Source organism: Chamaea fasciata, unplaced genomic scaffold (assembly GCF_029207755.1).
Source record: "Chamaea fasciata isolate MVZ Bird 193981 ecotype frontalis unplaced genomic scaffold, bChaFas1.0.hap1 SCAF_3, whole genome shotgun sequence".
Classification (NCBI taxonomy): Eukaryota; Metazoa; Chordata; class Aves; order Passeriformes; family Sylviidae; genus Chamaea; species Chamaea fasciata.
In genome coordinates, this window is record NW_027094088.1 from 54438812 (window position 1) to 54448727 (window position 9916).

A 9916-nucleotide genomic window follows, 5' to 3' on the forward strand; every position below is an offset into this window, starting at 1 on the left:
GCAGTAATTCTTTTTCAGATATGTCACACAAAGAGAGGGAATATTGACATGGCAGCAGGTCCTTTACAGATGTTTCAGAGTGATCTCTGAGGCCCATAAATGTCTGAGATGTGAATGGGTTCTTTTTGTGTGCAGCACAGGGCACAGAGGTGCCATGCCTGGCTGTAGAAAAGTGATTGCAGATGTCTACTGGTAATTTAAGCAGGGAACATTCTTCTCAACCTCATATTCAGGACAACATCATCATTGCAGCTCAAGAGTTTGTACAGCTCACTCAGGAACATGTTCCCCTGATGAATCACTGATTTTGAAACAGCTTTCTATCTGGTGTCACACAAAGGAAAGTTTTGCTTCTGGCAATGTCTTTAGCTCTGGAAAAAACTTGTAACACGTAGAAAATTGATAGGAATTTTGACTTGGGCTACAAGACAACTAAAGGAGTCAAAAGCATAAGGTCTTGAGCTCTTAAGATTGTCAACCCTTTCTGAACTTCTAGGCTGCCCCTCTTGTGCTGGATCTTACTTTCTCTGTCTGTACACACTGGGAATCACAGCAGATAACAAAATTGATTCAGGAGAGGTGACCACCTTGGCAGAGGGGAGAGGTCATTAATTGACTTCACTCTGAGCAGTTAAATACTAATGTCTATGGAACCTCATGTTGACTACCAGTAGCTGTATCTCAAAGGTCGATGGAGAGCTTCTAAAACTACAGTGGAAGTACACAGGTAGAAGACAAGTCAGAACTCCCAAAGCTGAGTAACAGACCCAAGGAGGTTTATCGGATGCAGATGTGGATCCTACCATGTGGCTGCAGAGACACTGATATTTATGCCAGATAAGGTGATGGTGGAAAATGGCTGTGACCCTACTGCATGTGGGTTTAGAATTGAGAAAGTCTACCTAGAGCCTGTCTGTGATCTATGGATCAATAATGAAGTTATGTGCACTTGTGTAGCTGCCTAGAAGAAAACGTACTTTCCTCCTACCAGTTCAAAACAATGAAAATCATGTCCAGAATGGAAGACAGTGGTGTATGCTGGAAGTCTCTTCAGGTTGGCTTGGAAACCACCTGTGTTTCTGGGGCAGGCAAAATTCCAAAAGCTAGTTCACGTTGCTTAGTTCACTCTAGAGGTGACCAGCAAATGAGATGCCAGCTTATTCCCTTTAGAATCCCCAGTGAAAGGTAGATGTCCTGAGAATAACACAGAATGAAGTGACCAGAACTTCCAAATACCAGATCTTGATTCAGTTAAAACATGATCATTCAATTGCAATAGCCTCAGGGAGCATTTGGAAGAGCAGGTTGCAGGAAGTGATCCTTCCCCTCTACTCAGCACCCGTGAGACACATCTGGAGTGGTGGGTCCAGTGCTGCTCTACCCAGAATGAGAAAGATATAGACTTATCAGACTGAATGCAGCCAAGGACTACTAAAATAATTATTGATCTGGAGCATGAGAGAACAGGCTGAAGGAGCCTGGAGAAGAAAAGGCTCAGAGGAATCTTATCTGTGTCTTTAGTACCTGATGAGAGAAAATGAAGAGAACGAGATCCAGATTCTTCTCAGTGGTTCCCAGTGACAGGACAAGAGGAAATGGGCACAAACTGAAACATAGGTCTAGTTGATCTCAACAGCTTCCTTCCGACCTACATGATTCTGTGATACTATGAAGACATTGCTGTATTTCCGGTTTGCAATTTTACAAGTCTCTGGGCCATTTATGTAAGTTTCTGCCTTTTCATTATTATACATGAAGTATATATGTACATGTACATAAAGTATATATAATCAGTGAATATTGTACCTGAAGAGAAAAAAACAGGGACCAAAAGTAAAAATGTAATCTGATTTATACTCAGTCTGACGGAGAAGATGCACAGAGCTGGAGCCTTTGCCAATAAACTACATCCTACACAGTATTCTCAATGGTGGTGTAATTCAGTGTTGAGCTACTTACCAAAAATAAGATTTTTGCTTTCTGATGAAAAACAACACTCTAGTGTCAGTAATTGTCATGTCTCATTTGAGATACCAAGGTCACTGTAGAACCTGGAAATGTCATTTGTTTAGTGGGGAAATGGGGCCACGATAATCTACTGCAATTTTGGAAAACAAGGAAGATGTGTTAAATCCAAGGTTGTGCTGTCCAAACTAACCTTAACAATTCAAATATAGATCTTGGCAGAAGACCTACATGATTCCTCAGAGAAAATCTATTATAGATCTCAAAGAGGAAGCTTGTGTACCTTCTCTTAAAGAGGAAATGACTGGTTGAGGATAAGACGTTGTCAGATGTGCCTATAACCGCGTCAGATGAGTTCCTTTCTAACTATATGAAATAACTCATACACTCACTGCCTAAGAGTAAGAAAACACTTTGTGAGGTAGTTATCAAAGATAACCAAGAAACAGTTGCAGAATATAGTTTATTTACGATTTTGAAAAGTACCAATTGTTTTAACTTGTAGTATCTGCATTTTGTACTGATTACTAGAAGGGTACTAGAAAATGAAGTAGCTAAATTTGACCCACTCTGATGCTTGGACTCATAAAATGGAAGAGACATGGAGAATAATCATTAAAAATCCAGTCTGAAGTTAATGAATGGATATTGGCAAGCTCTATTATTCCTGAAAAATAAAAGTTACATTAAATGCCTTTCTAGCCCTTGTATCAGCTGTATCTGTTCCACATCCTGCTGCTACAACTAGATGGAACTTGCAGATGAGGTACTTTGATACTATGGATATTCAGACCTATACCTTGATACACCACCTTGCAAACTGAGTCCTTGCACAGAGAACTCAAGTCTCTAAGGACTTCTTTTCCAGCAGTGTCACATAATTGAGTGCCGGCTTTAGTAATATCTACAAAGGTATTTAGACCCTGTGCAGCCTAGTTACTGTGGGTTTAATCAAAAGAATTCTCCATTTCTCTCATACCAAATATAAGAGATCTTCACCCCAAAGTCTCCCAACATCCTATTTCCACTCTTCTTATGATGTCTTGGTTCACTACTGTGATGCTACAAGTCAGTGAGCTACTTACCCAGGTGAAACCATGTCTGGGGCTCCTGCTGATTTTAATTCCTGTTAAAGGTCTTATATTTGACACAGAACCAAAGTTTCCAAGGTACTTAGAGCAATAAACCTTCAGTCTTGGCTGAATCTTCTTCAATACTCAGCTGTCCCTCTAAATCGCAGTCAGATTCAAGCTTTCATACGCTCCTCGTCTTACAGCTTCAGTCCTAGTAAACTCCTCCTTTCCTTCAAACACTTTCCAAAATCTTTCTGCTATCTGATATATAGAGTCTTTTGCAAGTTCTTTCCAATCTCGATTCACTTTACTCTTAGCAGAGTGGGGAGCAAGAGCTAAAGTGTGTACTTCTGTGCCCAGAATGAGGCCTGGGATGGCATGGCCTGGAAAAAAAAACCTCCTTAAAATGTTCTTTCCTAGCAATAGCTTTTTCTTCTGATCACTGTACTCCCATCTACTCATATAATCAGATTATCATTATCATCTTGGACATCTAATTGGGCCTCATCCCCAACCTTTGTTTTGCAGATCTGTCTGCACCAAATCTCTAAGTTACTTTTTCATGAATAGAGCTAAAATTCTCATCCAATTCTCAACTCTTCATATTTTGCAAAATTAAAACAATCTTTCCTCTGGCTTTTCTAAATGTCTCCTTGCACCACTTGTCATATCCATCCTTCAACACGGATCTCCCCTACCTCTTTCTTTGGCCTAATTTCTCCTCTCTTTAAATCTTCCACTGCTTCATCTTTTATATTGCAACATATGCCGCAAACTCTCACATTCACTTGCCTCTGGACAAATATTTCTGAGGCTGCTTCCTGGAAACTTAGTTATTATCAGAGGCTATGGTTCATGAGAGCAGCCCATGTTTCAGAGAAGCACCCTGATGTTTGTCCCCTCTGCCCTCCCTGCAAACATCACTGGAGTGCCATTGCTGTTACCTTCTTTTGTGATTCTATAGGAAAAAAAGCTGCCTTCCTGAGACCACAGCTTGTCATGCTGACCAGCGCTAACCTTGTGCCTTCTTATTCTCTTAATCCACTTCCACCTATTCTTTTGGACTCACATGGCAAAGTGAGTTGCCCTATGAGTTTCCCTCCCCATCTTCTGCTGTGCTAGTACAATTTCTGATGTGCTCGAGTTCTGCTGGGGCCTTTGAGTGTAATTACAACACAAAAAAATCCATTGTAAGCTTTGAATACAACATTGAATAGTACCTATTTAATACACACAGCTAAACAGGCACATTTATTAGCAGTCCAAAAGGAGCTGTGGCTCCAAATTAATTTTAAGAATTCCACAAGTGAAGAGCCAGAAGGAAATCCCTCTCAATCCACCTCCATTTTCAGATCACAGTATGACAGAATTTATCTGGAAGTGAGCAGTTCACTGTTGCATTTTTGAAGACGTTAGAATACTTTTGGTTCAAAATCAAATCAAACTAACAAGACATAAAAGAATTAAAGATTATTCCCTTTTAAGAATCACTGCTGTCACCACAACTTTAATAGAACTGTAGCAATTTATGCCAGGTATAGCCTGAGAAAAGTGTATTTATTTAAAAATCTCACACTGTTGATTAGGGGAGCAATGTCTTGCTGATGATTTTTTATTTCTGTTTTGCACTTCTCTTAGTCTAGACAGAGAAATCATTGCAGTTAGCTTTACTCTCCCATACTCAGTACTACAGCAGTGGTGGTTGTCTGCCCCCTTAGAAATGCATGATCAGAATGCTGCGGTTGTTACAGCACCCTAATGATAGAAATAGGTTATGGTTCAAACCAAGGCACTATGTTTTATTTTGCCAGCTGCATGAGATGCAAAAAGCTGACTTAAAATCTGTTAACTAAATGTTTTATTTTAAAACAGATTTTTAAATCAGTTTCTTCACCCTCTCCTTAGGAAAATACAAATTCTGACATTGCCTTCTTAGCAGCTCCCAAATATGATTAACAACCTATCCTTACATGTGGTATATTCAACAGACCTGAACTTCCAGGTTTTTACTGCTTGGATTTTGCTTGCTGAATCTTCCTTTCTTGCTTACTGTAAGCGTCTATCATTGACCTTCTGCTTTTTATTTCCTCTAGGCAGAATATATAGCATTCGTATTCTGGCAGCCTGACTCAACATAAGGACATTCAGTCGAGTCAGTAAACTTTTTGGTCCTTTTTTAAAGACACAGCAGTTCACTCGTCATGGAACAAGAGTGGCACCCAGTGGTCACAGAGCTTGGCCCAACATTCATGTCCCGAAGTTTCTGCCGTCTGCATTTTATAAATCCCCTTCCCACATACTGAAAACAGAAATCCTTTCATGCTTGAGCTCCCAGACCCAAATCCACCCCTGGACTTGAAAGACAGAAACTAGAGAACTGAGGCTAAAAGGTTTCCTCTCTGTCATCTTTTTTCATGTCACATTTTCTGGGAGCATAAACAATTCACCACAACTATGAGGCACTTATAAAGGGTATTGCATATTTCTGAGGGATCAGGCAGCAGCTGACTTGCCTGACACAAGCAAGGAAGATGAGGAGTTCAAGGACCTCATGTAATTCGAACATATTGTTCAGTGGTCCAGATGAGGTAAACATATGTTTTTAAACTGTCCTGCAAAACATATGTGGCAGCAGAAAAGGAAAACCCAGGGACATAGCCTGTTTTGTGATCTCCCCTTGTGGGCGACACACAAGGCTCTGTGCCACTCCTAGTCCATGGGTGGGTTTTACAAGACCATAAATTAAACTATTGCAAAGGAGGCACAGATGGCAACGTGGTGTGGCGATGAACAGTTACCTGCGTGCTTCTCAAAGGTTTAGGTAATTCTGTATTTATTTTCTATGATCAGTACAAAAGTCTGGGTTCCAGCTGATGTGGTATATTATATTTTTAATGAATATTTTTATAGGACCTGCTGCAAGTGACAAAGCTTTCCATATTTTTAACTTGGGGATACTTAATGCTTAAACCTGGAACATCAGAGCGCCTAATTAGGATTCAAACAACTATTAACCTTAAAGGAACATTCTCCAACACAGACACTTGGATGTTGGGTGAAGAAGACCAAGCTCACTAAAATACCAATGTTTCACAATGCTTTAAAATTCCCAATGATAAATGGATGAAAAGTGCAGCTCCTGGGAATACTGAGTCTGCGGTTTTGTTTTTAAGTCCTACTTGCAAGTGTGACAATCCCCATTTCTACAGAAGCCAGCAGGTAATGTAAATGAGAGTAGTTTTGATTCTCATCATTCCTGGCATTCCTCAAATTTTAACTCAAAATTTGCATTAACTGGTATTTCTTATAAATGCCCTAGCACCTAAAATGGCATGATCAAAGTGAAAGTCAAAATTGTCAAGTAAAAATAAACTTTCTAGTGGGGATGGCTACAGCTAGAGCTTTACAAGGTGACCTAAGTGGCTCACAAATAAAAATGCACATCAGAAGAGAGCATTAAAATAAATTCTAATACTTTTTAAAAAATGGTTTTTAGCCATCTGCTATGACAATACAGAAAGCCATGGATCTTTGCACTTCCTGAGTTATGGTAGGAAAGAACTCAGCAGTCTGCACAGAAATTTCTGCCAGATCTTTTGTTAATGTGAAGTCATTATTCTTTGAGTGTTTTGTTTTTGCTACACAGCATTATTGAAATGGTAATAAGAAAAACACTGTTCCTGGTCAAAATGTGGCCTGACAAAACCAGCGACAGACTGACATAAGTAGGAAGATTTCTCCCACATCTGAATTACTTGGCTCTACCAGAAGAAATAGCTGAAGTAATATTCAGGTTTATTTCACATCGAGTGTAAATATTAGCTTAAAACAGGGATTCTAAAAATGTATTGCCTTCACAATCATAGACAAGAAACCACATTACAGAGCCTGTACGGAGTTAATACTAAAGAGGTTTCGTAACAGTTTTGTACTCTTTTTGCAGCTCATGGCTTCTAGAATTACTGTGACTGCACAAATGTACATCTCTCTGCTGCTATATACCCTGAACTTCTTCCCTCTTGCTAATTTATTTTCTTCAATATTTTATTTGGTCACAAAAGTCCTCCTGAGAGAGCACAGCCACTGTTTGTACAGTGCCTGGTGCAATGGGCTCCTATCATCTATTTAGGATCCTTATGAGGTAGTGTAACAGAAAAAATAAACATTTTATTTTAACAAACAATAGAAAACAGTGTCTTTGAGAGCTGAAGAATAAAAGCCTTGTGGTATGAAAATACTTCCAGCAGGGTGAAAAAGACAAGATTTTCTGTCTCTAACCCCTTTTGGGTGTTACATTTCCTTATCATTTTACAATGTTATCTGGACATTTACATCTTGTAATCTTATTTACCTTAATTTTATGTAAAATAACTGTCAAATAGATTTTTCTCTCTCAGAATTGAGTGGACTGTGGCATTTCAAGAGCCTGGTGTGGATCCTGCTTTTCACAACATGATGCCATAATGTAAAACTAGTAACAATATTCCCAAGCAACAAAATATTTAGCTCAGTAAGACTGTACTTCCTTTTAGAGGGAGTTATTTTTAAATTGTAAAAACCTGAACATAGAACCAGTAAATAATTAGTACCTATGAATGAGCTCAGCAAGTCTGTAAAATTAACTTCCAACCGGTGAACATGCCTTTTCATCATTACAGACACAACTTTGGTTTCAACCCTTGCAGTGCTGGAAGGTGAACCTGAACTGAAGCTGTAGTCAAGAGAAGAACTCCAACTGATCCCATGATGGTGTCTCTGCAAAACTGATCTCAGAACCCGATCCTGAACTTCTTCAGATGCTCAGTTTATCTTTCTCTGGCATCCACCTGACCTGTGGAATATGTGCTGAGTGTTTAATTAGCTTCAAAATTAGCAGGCTCTGCAGGTCAGGTTAAGACACAATCGAATGATGAAATAAGCAAATGGTGGATTGCTGTAATTCTCAAAATAAAGCGTTTCTCCAGCAAAAACTTCTCCAAAATTCTGCATTATTTTGTTTATGAATTTTTTCAACTGGTCTCACCCTGGAGGAATGAAAGAAAATAGATTAAGAACTTCTCTAGGAGATTCTTGGGCCAGGTTCCAATATAAAAATGGTTTCAATATAAAACCTCTTGCCCAAAGTCTAAGAGGTCATTAAAGTTTTATTATTGCTATTTATACGGGTGCTTTTCAGATTCCATCCTCTTTCTGCATTTAAGGACTGCCTTGATTGTGGTGCTCATACTCCCTTTTTGCTACACGAGTACCTTTGTGGTAAGTAATCAGAAGTATCTTCCAGGGACAAATTCATCACATCAAAGGACAAAGAGACTGGAGAGTCCCACGGGTGGGTGTCAGACATTCACAGGAACGGAAAAATTCCTTCCTGCTTCCTTCTCTCACATCTCTTTTTGTTACGACCACAAGATAGAAGTTCTCTTCCTGCAGGCCTTACCTAACTTGCAAAGGCATGAGAGGGCTGGAATAAGCAGAATGAATAGATGAAAGCTGGGAAAGCTCACTTTTCCTCTTGCAGAATATGCAAGACTTAGTTGGAGACACCTTCTAGATATGACCAGTTACTGTGGTTTAAAACCAGCTGGAAATCAAGCTCCAATCAGCCATTTCCATTGCCCCCACCCTTCTCCGATAAGAAAGGGACAAAAGGCAGCAATTATGTTTTGAGATAATAATTTACTGGAAAAACAGCAGTTAAATATGGAAAACAAATCATAACAGCAATAATATTAGTAAAAACAGTGTATAAAAAAGGATGATTGCACACAAAAAAATCCTTGCAGAACACTGACTGATCCAATGTTACCATGGTCAGCGATGTGGTCTGAAAACATTTCAGCTGTAAACTGGAATTGTTATTTTAGCAAGCAATTTTTCTACCGAAAAGTTTCTACAGGTAAAAGTATTAGCAAGGATTACTGGACTTCATTCACCTATTTAATTACACATCTATTATAGTTTGTTATTACAGTAAGAGTTATGACCACATGAAAATAACCTAGGAACTTTTATGCATGAGCATCTAATCAAGAAAAAGTGTGTACTTTTAACTATGTCAGAACAATACTTGTATACAAAGACTGAGGAGATTAGAGGTTGTGAGATGAAGAAGTTCAGCCCTCGTGACAATCAAGTACAAAATACATTATTAAGATAATGTTCTGATGTGACTTTTTATGTAGAGAAAAACTTAAATTGGCATCTTTTTTCGCTTGAGAGCTGAAAGAGCCTCGATGCCTCAGCTGGTCATAAAGCTGATTGATCCCATGCCATTTTCATACTTGCTCCTCCTGAAACACAGCCCATATTCCTTCAAATTTCTTCAGATTTTAAGCAGAAAAACCACCATTATATCAATTTCTTGTAAAGCCCTTTTGAAATTGAGCTACTATCAAAGGGCTAGTAGCGAATATCATTTGAAATCCCCAATTTTCACCAACAGGTGGAGCTTACATTTTATATTTAATTTATAATGACTTTAAATTCAAATACTGTATATTACAACAATACTTTATACCTCACAGACTGAAAACTTCAGTGTTTCAGATAAGACTAGGACCATAAGAGTTTATTCCAATTTTCCACTGTATCAAATAAACCCTAGGCCAGGTCCTTTACTTACTGACAACAGTTGCAAAGTTCCCTATATTTTTAATGACTGAATAATTAGATCCATTTTTACTTTCCTGTAAATGTGGTTCCTTTGATTATATTCTTCCTTCTACTGACACCACCGTTTCCCAGGTCTTCATACATGTATTATTTATCTCTCACACACAGGTTTCAACTGTAAAAAAATTGATTGATCTCAAAACACAACTGAACCCAGACCTGTAAAGGGATATTGATGCAAATATTAACAGTCTTCTTCCATTTAC